Source organism: Ursus arctos, unplaced genomic scaffold, assembly GCF_023065955.2.
Source record: "Ursus arctos isolate Adak ecotype North America unplaced genomic scaffold, UrsArc2.0 scaffold_16, whole genome shotgun sequence".
NCBI classification, from domain to species: domain Eukaryota; kingdom Metazoa; phylum Chordata; class Mammalia; order Carnivora; family Ursidae; genus Ursus; species Ursus arctos.
The window spans coordinates 14,613,455-14,626,448 of NW_026622830.1; positions in this window are offsets into that span (position 1 = coordinate 14,613,455).

A 12,994-nucleotide genomic window follows, 5' to 3' on the forward strand; every position below is an offset into this window, starting at 1 on the left:
GGGGCTGGTTCAGCAGCTCACCCATAGCACTAATGAGCAGACTCATTCTTTTCTTCCCCACCAACCTCAGCGCACTGGCGTTTGTCCTTGTGATGGTCACCTCATGGGCGTGGGATGGTTGCTGTAGCTCCGGACATCACAGCAGGAAGGTCTGTGGAGAGGGTAATGGGGAAGAAACCTTCACCTCAAATGGTGCTCTCCTTTTAGTGATGGTGCTCATGTTCCCCGGAAGCCGACCCCTCCCCACATTTCCCTCGTCCTCTCATTGGCTGGAAGAGCAAATGTCTGCAAATGGGAAAGGGAAAATGTGACTGTCTTAGATTAAACGTGCTTCATTCTTGAGGCTGAGGGAGGGACCCACCTGGGTTTAAAAACAGATTCTGTTAGCAAGGAAGAAGGAGAGAAAGATCTTGGGGGGGAGGTAAGTAACGCACCGCATGTTTTGTACTGGGTCAAAGGACATATGCATTCAAAATTTGGACAGAAATTGCTAAGTAGGCAGGGCTTTTCTAACAAGAAAGACAAAGACTATTAGTGCTCACGTTCAACATTGCAAAAATGTTTTTGTAATTCCCAACTCTAATTGGAAAAGGCGAGTCACAACTTAAAAAAACCTTCCAGGATGCCTGGGTGGTGTAGTGGGTTAAGTGTCCGACTCTTGATTTCGGCTCAGGTTGTGATCAGGGTTGTGAGATCGAGCCCTGTGTCGGGCTCTGAGTCTGCTTAAGATTCTCTCTCCCTCTGCCCTCCCCCCCATAGATAAATAAAAATCTTAAAAAACAATGTCCATCTCTGCTGTCTTTTTGTGTCCCCTTTCCCTCCATTTCCACACTGGCCTGTGAAATTCTGGTTTCTTCCGATTCAGAACACTCATCTCTTTGAGAAGACATGTCTGTGGTTGATCTGAAGAAGAGTGGCTGCCATGAGCCTCGAGGTGGCCATCCTAGGGACACTCAGGGCTCCAGGCTCATAGTGCAGGGAACCAGGAGGACCGACTGGTGTTAGTGGACTAGGCTGGAGAACATTTTGGTAAATTCCTCTTCCATTGTTTTGCTTATCGTGTTATTGTTTATTAAAAAATCAAAATAATACATGGATACCATCTAAAAAATTGATATGGAAAAACCTTCAATGAAAAACAGCAGTCCTGGGATCATAAGTAGTGTCGGGTGATTTTCTGCTGGGGGGTGGGAGTGAGACTGGAAAGGAAGGTGTGAGCCCCAGTGCAGCTCAGGCTGAGCACCAGGAGAGATGTCCCTTCCAGATCTTTCCTCCTCATCTGGGGCAGCCCATCCTGTCCACATGGGAGCAAGGGCATGGGGCAGGGGGAGGGGAGAGAATGAGAGGGAGAGAGAGAGAGAGAGAGCATGAACCGAAGGGCTGAATTTGACCTTGGGATTGTGTTGGAGTTTGGGGTCAAAAGTTGAGGTGGGGCTAAATTCCACATCCCCTGCCCCCCAGGGGCCTTTCTAGGCCTCTTTTCCTACTGTTTTCCCTTAACCAAAGAAGCCATCAGAATCTTTCCTTCCTCGGTTTAAGGCCATTTCAGTCTCAATCTTGGGGGATCAGGTCTCCATGGACCCTGCTCCTATGGACGCCCTAACCTTGCACCCTGAAATTAACTCTGACCAGACTGAAAAACCACACACACGCCCCTCCCCATCCTCAGCTTCCCGTGGCTCACCTTGGGGGGTGAAATCTGAAACTAGCTCCCCATACACAGAGGCCATTGTGAGATGGAGGAAAGAGATCACTCCCCATCAGCGGCTGGCAGGTGTAATAAACAAGGAACTTACACCTGGTGCTTGTCTTGGGCTCCGGAAGGTGGCAGATCTCAGAGCCTGCCTGCCAGAACCTTAAAGGTTTACAGAGAGGCCTTAACGGGGCTCAGTCTCATGCACCGGCCAGAGTGTCTCAACAACGCCCTGCTCCCTCAAGGCTACATCCTTGAAAATGGCTCCCACCATGGGAACGGTGAGTGGTGGTACATTCCAAGGACAGGGGAGGGGGAGGAACCCCTGACTGTCCAGGGTCAGCCTGCAGGTCAGCCAGCAGTCATGTCCTCTCCGTGACCTCCTCCAACACTTCCACACTGTGGGCAGGAACTTCTGGGGCTCTGATACCAGTCCTCAAATGTGAGTCATCTAAGACCTGTTCTTTGACCCGAGGCAGTGGGACTTGAGCTCCCTACTTCTCAATCCCTTTCCTTGACCATCTGGTGGTGGAGACACCAGGTTGCACACGCAGGTGCTGCCTCAGGGACATCATGGGCTCTGCATCCTCTCCCTGGTGCTCTTCTGATCTTACTCTCCAAGGGGATAATGTCATTGGTAAGTGGGATATGTGGGGTGAGAGGGGCAAGGGGCGCAACCCCTGCCCCTGGCAAGGGGGTGCTCTGGAGGGCTTTCTTTTCCTACCCAAGTTAAGCCCTCTTGTCAAGGCGGTAGGTGCCTAGAAGGCCAGCTTCCTATAGATTCACAAACATCGATAAAGAATGAAGAAATCCCCCAAAGAGTTACCAGCTAACACGTAGTGAGCCCTGACTATGTCCCAGGTGCTGGGCTAAGAACTTGACAGCACAGCGGCCCTGGGACGTCCTGTGTCTTTCACAGGACACAGAACGTTTAAATAACTTGCCCAAGGCCTCAGAGTGAGTCGCAGGGCTAGGTTTGAACCTAGGTCTGTATGCTTCAACAATTTTGGTATTCTGCTTTCTCTCACTGTAAAATGGTGGTAGGCAAGTGGTTTGGATCAACTGTGATAGTTTGGGAAGTAAGGGTAAGGGACAGGCAGGGGAAACTCTGGGTTCTGGTCCAGATTACCTGCGTGAGCTGGGGCAAGCTGCTTCTCTCTCCGTAGGGAGAGAGAGGGACAGAGAGGGCAGGAGGGAGAGAGAGAAAGAGAGAGAGAGAGGCAGGAAGGGAGAGAGAGGGAGAGAGGAGTGAGAGGGAGGGCAGGAGAGGGAAAGAGAGGGAGGTGGGGAAGGGAGGGAGAGAGAGGGAAAGACAGGGAGAAAGGGGGGGGAGAGGGAGAGACAGGAAGGCAGAGAGAGGGAGCCACAGGGAGAGACAGGGAGAAGGAGGGAGGAAGAGGGAGGGAGGGAGAGGGACAGGGAGGGAGGGAGAAAAAGTGAAAGAGAAGGGGATAGAGAGACAAACATCAGTTCCACAAGTTACAGTCCCTTCCTGCCCTGAGACTCTCGTCCTGCAGAGCAGGTCCCGGTGGGAGGAGCTTGGCCCTGGATGTCTGTGACCTATTCCTAAGCTCTCTTTCATGCTTTCTCACTCATATCCTGGTCACTCTGCCGTCCTGGTCTTACATACCCATCATCAGATAGCAGCTCTTGAATTGTTTTCTTCCAAGAGCGACCTGGGTCCCAGCTCCAGCCTAAAGCAGGAACCCCCCCTCCCCCCGCCGCCCCTGCCGCTTGCAACCAGGGCCGGGAAACGAAATGCAGTTTGTGAGGGTGGGACAGAGCCCAGATTCTGAAGATGGGGTGCGAGTATTCAGCGAGGGCTCAAGCCCTATTTGGAGTGGTGGGGAGCTCAGATGCTCCTCTCCTCAGATCCTGGGCTCAGCTGCTTTGGGGACGCTTGTGGGAACAATGGGTGGGGAGTTTTGAGTGGAAAGAATTCTTGGCTGGGTGCCATTATTCTCAGAGCCACCAGAGGGCAGCAGAGGTCTAAGTCAGAGACCATTTCCAGGCAAGAGAAATGAACTGTTCCGTATTCTAGAAGCCTAGTTAAGGGAAAAGTTTAGTATTGTCTGAGTTCCTCCCAGTTTTTTCCAGTCACTCTGAGAAGAAGTTACATAGCCGGCTCTATACTCCAGATCCCTACTGAATTGTACTTAATCCATTATAAGACCTAACATTATGCCCTCCCTTTTCATGCCTTGTGGAATGACCCTGCTATCTTGGGGACACGATTATGTTGTATCATTGTTTCTTGTACAAAGTCACAGGCAGGGGTGCCTGGGTGGCTCAGCTGTAGGCTCAGGTCATGATCCCAGGGTTCTGGGATTGAGCCCCGCATCGGGCTCCCTGCTCCGCGGGAAGCCTACTTCTTCCTCTCCCACTCCCCCTGCTTGTGTTCCCTCTCTCGCTGTCTCTCTCTGTCAAATAAATAAAATATTAAAAAAAAAAAAAAAAGAAAAAGAATTATTTAAAAAAACAAAAAAAAAACAAAAGAACAAAGTCACAGGCAAGTTCTTTGTGGAGCTCAAGGTCAGGAGAAAGTTGCCCTCTGGCCCTGAGCCATTCTGAGAATGGGCAGGGAAGTAACATAACTGGCCTCACCTCCATCGCCAGCCCCTGTGAGAAAGTGCTTTCCGGAGCCGATGTTTCTCCCTTGTGTTTCCTTCTTCCTCAGCATTCCAGCAGTGTCAGAGTGGCTTATATGCTTGGGATCGTCTTTGTTTTTCTTTTCCTCCTTCCCTCTGCCTCTTCTTCTTCCTCCTCCTTTTCCAGTTTTTTTTTTTTTTAAGATTTTATTTTTTATTTATTAGAGAGAGACAGAGTGCATAAATAGGGGGAGCAGGGCCTGAGCGGAAGGCAGACGCTTCACAACTGAGTCACCCAGGTGCCCCACCAGTTTCTTATTTTTTGAGAAAGGATGCATAATCACTGTTGAGATATTCAAACAACACAGAAAAGTCCAAAGAGGACGATCTCCCACCTCTAGATAACCATTGCTAAGTGGTGAACATTGTTCTAGCCTTGCCCCTAGGTTGATACGGTAGCAAGAGTGGGAAGGAAATTCGTATATTCTGTCATAGGCTTTTGTCACTCAACAGTATGTCATAGATGGACAAGATTTTATTTATTTATTTGAGAGAGAGAGAGAGAGATCACAAGAGAGAGGAGGGTAAGAGGGAGAGGGAGAAGCAGACTCCCCGCTGAGCAGGGAGCCCTACTCAGGACTTGATCCCAGGACCCGAGATCTGAGCCAAAGGCAGACACTTAAGCCCCCGAACCACCCAGGTGCCCTGATAGACATGATTTTTTAAAAAGACCTATTTATTTATTGGAGAGAGAGAGAGAGGGAGCAGGAGAAAGGCAGAAGGAGAGACTCCCCAGACAGACTCCCTGCTGAGTGTAGAGCTGCTGCAGGGCTCGCTCTCATGACCCATGAGATCACGTCCTGAGCTGAGGCCAAGAGTCGGATGCTTAACCCACTGAGCCACCCAGGCACCCTGATCGACATAATTTTTAGTTGTTAAAGTATTTGGTTTCTTTAAGTACATATGAATTTTTTATATTTAACAAGACCCTGGAACTCTGTAGCTCCTGCTTGACCTGTTGCCCCTGTTCTTTGCCAAACGGCGTCAAAGGCTGTTACCTTCCATCTTAACCAGTTAAGATAACTAAACCGGCAGGTCTATTTAGGCAGCCAAGCCTCTATTCTTCGCAGCACTTCTTGGGCTCGCAGATGGATTGTTATGGATGTTTCTTGATATAGGGTGTTCCTGATTTAAATTTTTAGGTTCTCCTGTTGTGCGGTGCTCCATTTTATAGGTTCCATCTTTCCATTTTTAATATTTTTCCCGTTTTAACATTTTTTTTTGGTCTTTGGAACATAGGTTTCTTTTTCCACCGTTCTCTCCCAAGGTCATATGGAAGCAATCCAGTCTCTTCTGTCTCCCTTGTTTGCTTCTGCCTCCTCAGCACTGAAACTCAAAGTTGCCTCCGTACCCAGCCAGTGGTCCAGACCGCGGGCTCCTAATATTGAACCGTTTAAGGTACTTGATGCTAAACGTACATTTAGACTGAAATGAAAATAGTTCTCTTTCTGGTTTTCCTGATGACAAATTCTAGTAAAGTTCATTAAAGCCGAACTTCACTTTGCTGATGCTTTACGTGCCTGCTTAGCCTTGCAGCTGGGTGAGCCCCCGTTCCCTGGAATGGACGCCTCATCTGACTAGGTACTTATGGGTGAGGGTTCTCGGTGACCAGCAACAGAGTGATACCGGCTAACTCAAGCAAACAGGAATGTGCTGGAAGGATATTGGTACTCACACTATTCACAGACAACTGGGGCCCCAAGGTCGGGGACTGGTGGCACTGTGGAGGGTCAAGAAGGAGGAAGCACGTCCTTGCAGCAGGAAGGTGACCTAGATTGGGTTGTGGTGGCACTGCTGTGACAGCCGTGTTCCCTTTCTCCTTGCTCCTTCTCTCAGGATTTTGATTTTCTGAGAGACGAAGTATATGATACCTGATTAAGGGTTTTCCCACCTTGGTTCTACTATCATTTTAGACTGGATACTGCTTTTAATGACTATTATTATTTTTAAAGATTTTATTTATTTATTTGAGAGAGAGAGAGAGAGCAGGAGTGGGGAGGGTATGCAGAGGGAGAGGGAGAATCTCAAGCAGTGTCTGCAGTGAGCATGGAGCCCGATTCGGGACTCAGTCCCAGCGTGACCTGAGCCGAAGACAGACGCTTAACTGACTGAGCCACCCAGGTGTCCCTAGACTGGATAATTCTTTGCCATGGTGGAGGAACTGTCCTGTGTATTATATGATGTTAGCACCATCCCTGGCTGCTTCCCACTGGTTGCCAGCAGACTTCACCCTCATTTGTGACAGCCCAACGTGTCTCCAGATGTTGCCAAATGTCCTCGAGGAGTGAAGTGACCCCCAGTTGAGAATTTTGATCTTAACTCATATTCTGCCCCCTCGCAGTGCTGTGTAGAGAAGTGGTTTAGTTCCCTGACTCCAGTTGCGGTCAGCAGGCTCCTGGAATTGACCCCCACAAGACATCATAGGATGAACAGAGAGAGAATTCCCGAAAAGGGAAATAAGCTACTACAAGGAATGGAAAAGGGATGGATGCATCTCACAGTAAATCTTCAGGACCATATAGACTCTTGTTAAGAATTTTACATTTTAGGAGCGCCTGGGTGGCTCAGTCGTTAAGCGTCTGCCTTCGGCTCAGGGCGTGATCCCGGCGTTCTAGGATCGAGCCCCACATCAGGCTCCTCCGCTGGAAGCCTGCTTCTTCCTCTCCCACTCCCCCTGCTTGTGTTCCCTCTCTCGCTGGCTGTCTCTATCTCTGTCAAATAAATAAATAAAATCTTAAAAAAAAAGAAGTCTACATTTATAATACATTATATGTTATTTAATTGAATTTAAATAAAAAATTAGTTAAAAAAAGAGTCCAGATTTTATCGGTAGAAGTCAGCTAGTGTAGGAGAAACCTTCATTCTTAGAAGTTACTCAGATGAGATTTCCTTTCCTGATAGCTTCCTGTCTTTCACAGGCTCGTACTTATGAAACAAGCATACAAATCACCAAGCGGTCTTGTTAAAATGCAAATTCTAACTTGGCAATTCTCTGGTGGGCCCAAGATTCTGCATTTCTAACAAGCTCCCAGGTGGTGCTGTTGCTGCTGGGTTTTTTGTTTGTTCATTTTGATTTTTAGATTATTGTCTTTATGTTATTTCATTAAAAAAAACCCAACACTTTTTAAAAAGTTCACAAAAGTCATACTCATTTAAAAAAAAAAAGTCAAAGTTATGAGGCCTCTCTAGTGCTGTGGCTGGATCCCTGGAACATGACCTGCACGGTACAGACAGACGATCGGGGCTTTGAAAGGAGGCTGTATAACGATGTTGGTTCCCCCTTGTGGTTGTCTCCTCTTTGGATTTCCTCCATTGACTCGCGAGTCCATCCTCAGTACTGTCTTCTGACTGCTCAGGACACAAGACTGTGCTTTCTGCGGGAGCTTCACCTGCCATATGTGAGCTGGATTTGGGCTCATCCTCAGAGAAACTGATGCGCGGGATGACTAGGGCTGCGTCCATGCTCTCGCCCCAGAGCTGAAAATTCATGCCCACACTTTTCAGCGAGCCCTCACAGAAAAGCAGTCAATTCCTCCTGTCTCCCCAGTTTCCATCAGAACTCTGTGTTCAGCCGGCCTGTGACCGAGCGTTTTTATCTCAGGCACGCATCTGAGCCTCAAAACTCCAAAGTTTAGGGGCTCGAACCCGGGCTGTTCCTCCAGGGGTGGGGGGCTGAGGGGGTCGGGGGAGAGGGTCTTGCCACACTTCTGCCTTCTGCTGGACCCCCGGGAAAGTGATCTCAGGACCGTGCAGTGGTTCACAGTTTATGGCAACACAAAGCAGAAAGCTGGCACCTAGACTTGCTGTTCTCAGCCGACTTCCCCACTCCTATGCCTGGGAAGTCTGCCACACTCAGCCACCACTTGTTTTTTTTTTTTTTTTTAATGATTTTTTTATTATATTATGTTGGTCACCATACAGTACATCCCCGGTTTCCGATGTAATCAGCCACCACTTGTGACCCCGTGGGTCCTGAGACAATGCTGTCCCGCCTGGGGGGGAGTCCACCTCGCTTTGCTACCTGAGGACCTTTAAGCCGGGCACATCCCCCACTGTAGCCGACTTCTGAAAGTTCCGATTTCACAAGGACCGAGCATCTCTTGAATGACAGGCAAACTTGTGCTACGTTCCAAGATCTGCACAAACTCCTTCTCTTTGGGGGTTCTTGGAAAGAGAAGCCAGATCATTCTTAAACTACTTTTAATTCTCTGTCATATATAATGGAATTTTCCCCTTCGAGTTTCTCGTGTGATCAGATATGACCTTGGGAAGAGGCCAGACTCAGGACTGTCATCTTTTCATTCTGTCCTTGCCGGGTACCCCAAGACCTTATTTTATGTTGTTATCTGTGTCCCCCTTTTACCAGTGATCATCCCCTCAAAACATCTCACTTGAATTTAATGTGAAACTCATTTGGGTTTCTTATAAATTGATGTTCTGTGTTACTCCTTGGATGTGTAGTTCTGTAGGAAGGCCTGTAAATGTTTTATGGGTTGTGCAACTTTACTGCTGTTTATGGGCACTTGTGAATATCTTCCTCCAGCACCACAGACAGCACGCACAAACCTTAGAGGCAAATTTAGGACCGAGTGAGAACGAAACTTGGACAGTCACTTGAGCATCCAGAAGAAATCTGAAAATCTGAGGCTAAAATGGACTTTGGGTAATAATTGTCTTCAGAGAGTATTTTACTTGTAGTAATTCTTTGGGATACTAGACTACAGTTCTGAAGGGTTTTCAAGAAATTACACTCAAGTCCGGTTTATGTAACACTGTGTTTCACAATAGTCAGAGGTAGGAAAATCTCCCGAATCCATGAATGGGCACCAGATAGGTTATACCTACGATGCCAGGCCTAGAAAAAAGGTTCCTGTGGATTCAGAACGGTCCAGGATACTAGACTTTGGCTCAGTACCCAGAAGTTACCTTTTTCATTTGCCCCTTTTTACACAGAAGCAATTCCTGGGTGAAGGGCTAGGGTGACATCTCGAACCTATGCTTTCTGCCAATTCTCAAGATGGCTTCAAGGCTCTGCCCAAAGTCCAGAGGCAGGGGCTGCCATTGTTGGGATTGACCTAGAATGCCCATGTATGGATTTACCCTGGGCTACAGTGCCCCCTACTGTTTTATGGTCCTTAGAATACTGGCCTAGGGTGCTCATATCCCTGGAATCCTATGTAAGTCTGGGTCCTTGATGAGAATATGAATAGGGCAGTCAGGGCAAAGGGCAATGACCCTCCATACTCTGACTATAGAAGTTCAGCTTGGTTGAGGATTTGCAGCTTCCAGGTATAAAGTCACAATTTCTATATTGCTGGGGCACTGGAGACATTTCCCTAGAATATGAGCATTGTTGAGGGTGGAATACTCATTGATTTAGGGCAGATGAAATACTTTAATGATGATTATTTTAGTGCCACTTACATGGAAATCCACTAGGATCAGTGACAAAATACAGAAGCGAACTCCGTTTTGGCAGGTCATACCAAGGAGATATCAACAATGATTGCCTTTATACAAACTGACTCATTACATGGTTGGTGCCTTCAGAGAGGGTCACCTGTAGTTTACATTGGAAGAATCTAGGAGGTGAGAGATGAATGAATTTAGACCAGGTCTGGCAGACAGGAAGTTTTCAGTTAAAGTTTTATATATCTAATCAGTATGAAAGGCAAATCTGGGCAAGGAAATTAAGCAAGAATTTCGAATTTGAAAATATTCCAATAATAGTTCAATTTATTTATTCAGAATATTTGTCGCATGCTTTTGCACAAAGAATATTCCTTGTTCCTTGTTTCTTCCTTCCGTGATGTTAATCATTCTTTCTTCCAATAGTTCTTTCTCTGTTAATAAATAAATGTAGTGATTGTTATGCTCTTTGGTAGAATCCATGGGTTCTTTACATCTCAGCAGAACTTCAGAGCTGTTTTTAATTCCTGATCCATAATCCATCCATAAAATGTTAGTGAGCAAATATAGTGCTATACTCCAAGGATATACAAATTAGTAATTGAGGTCTCTGCTCTTGAGCCTGACCTATTGTGTAGCCATTCACAATAGATACTGAACTATTCTGCCAGCTCTCACTGCTTCTCTTTTAATTCTCCAGCAACAAGGGTTGGATAAGATCTTAAAGACCTGAGGCCATCACGGTAGTAGTGAGATGCTTGGTGGAGAGCTAAGGGGTCTGGGTCCCTTTCCTACTCCTGAATGAGCTTGGCAAGTCATTAGTCTCTCTGGGCTTCCATTTTCACAATTACAAAAGAGTTTTGTCGGACTAAATGGCTGAGAGATTGAAATTTGTGCCTGTGACTGGTTGTCCCCAACCCAGGTATCATCCCTTGTCCCATTGCTCAGTCTCCCCTGGCCTCTTATTTGCTTTTTCCTGAAAAACCGGGGTTTCTGGTATTTGGTGTCATTGGGGGTGGGGTGAGGAGCTGAGAGACTTACTTTTCAGGAATACAAAATTTTTCACAGATATATTTTTGTTTAAAGTTGTTTCTGTTGCCTCCACAGCCAGAGAAGACGAAGGGCTCACACAGAAATGTCAAGGTGTTGTAGTAGAACCTGGTGTAAACTGACTTACAGATGCCGAACACCGGAGGGTAGTTGCAGATTTCTGGGTATGAGAATCCTGGAGTCAGGTTTTCTTTTCTACTGTGAAGTAGACGTTCTTTTCCTCATGGACTCAGATGACTGATGGCCATCAGCCCATGTGAATCTACTTGATACTTTTTCATTGGGAGAGTTCCTTCAGCGTAAGTTTCACTGTATATGTAATATGAGGCAATGATTTAGACTCCGGCCTGGGTCAGTGACTCAGATAAGTTATTGGAGAAGGACAATAAGGTAGCTCAACTACCCGAGAGCTGAAAGCAAGGAAGACCTGAGGCTTCTGCCCTCTTATTACAGAATTTCATATTAAATATGTCCCATATTAAATATATTTCTTAACTCTCCACAGGCTTTCTCATGGCATTGGAGGTGAACATGTCATCTGCTCCCCCAAGGCCATAGGTCAGAGCCCTTACTTTGACTTTTACAGAGTCTCTGCAAACACACAAGCTCAACAGGCCTTTGGCTGTCCACCCCTACTCCTGAAGGCTTAACATGCTTAATTTGGCAGGAGATCTTCCTTTCCTCCACCAGTGTCTGTGTCCTCTCCCATCTAGCCCCCCTTTTTACCTACCAGGCAGACTCACCTGGCCTCACTGAGACCATGGAAGTGGGTGGTCAGAGCAGGAACAATGATGGCCACGTTGGAGACAAAGAAGGATTTAATGTCAGTCTTCCTCAAGTCCAACTACAGCCCTTGCCCACAATTGGGAACTTGCCATGTTTACTTTGAGCATTTCACACGTATTCGTCATGATAAGTAGATGTGAGTGCCCTAAGCGTGTGAATGATGGTCTCTGCTTCCCTGTATCCGTGGAATGCATAGTGGTCCTGTACATATGTGTTAAGTAGAATTAAAGGTCATCTCACACACACACACACACACACACACACACACACACACACACAGCCCAATCAAGGGGTTCCCTGGACACTCCTGGCATTAATCCAATTTTCATAACCCCACTCCTCTTCCTCTGAAATCCCTTCGAAAAAAATTAAGCTGTTTCTGTTTTCTGTCCTCCTTCTCCAAGACATAGACAGAATTGAATGAAACTTCTGGAATCAGATGCTTTAGAGCCATATGGTTTGAGGTAAAAGCAGGACTTCATTTCTGCTTGTCACCCAAGCTGCCTAGCCCACCTTTGCCTTCACACTGTTCCCCTGGGCTGCCCTTCCTATTTTGCCTTACGTCCAAGGTGTCCACTTTCACACAACTGTTTCCTGAGATGTCCAGGAAACAGGATTCCTGAAAGCGTCTGGAGGGGCATGGACGAGATGAGGAGACACGAAGAAAAGAGGATCCATTCAGGCTTCATGGTGTTGCAGACCGCAGATAGGAGAGTCCTGGACTGAGCTGACATTATATCTTGGGGGTGGAGTTCCTTCTCTTGGGAGGAGTTGAACCTATCTCTCTGATTTCATCCCCCCAGGGCCCAAGCCTGGGCAGGGTTCTATTGTGTCCAGAATCAGCCCAGTGAGCAGAACACTAAGTGCTTGGGTGCCCAACCATGTAGCATTGCAAGGTCATGGTTTGTCACGGCTCTACTGGTGAGCCTCAGCTTCCCCCCTCTCTTCTTCATATCTAGGGGTCATGCCTACTCCTGGCTCAGGGCATCAGCGTTTCTATAATGAACGGTTGTAAATAAATTATTATCAGCACTTTAATAGATGAATGTAAAAATTCGGAAGTAAGTTAATGTGGGCTTGAATCTAAGCAAATGGAACAAAAAACAGCAAAATAAATATAAGGAAAGTAGACAAAATATTGATGAAGATAACAGTTGAAATTAATGAGTTAGAAAAAAGAAACAATACAATTGTCAAATAAAATTAAAAGTTTGTACTTTAAAAGCATCATTAAAATAGACAAAACTTTGGCAAGAATGGCCAAGAAAGAGAAGAAATAAGCATTTTCAATACTAGGGATGTGAAAAGGATAGAACTCAAACATGGAGGAGATGAAAAGTTTGCTAGGAAATAGTTTGTACATTTTTATGGTTAAAAGCATAAAAAATCTCCATAAAATGAAATTACT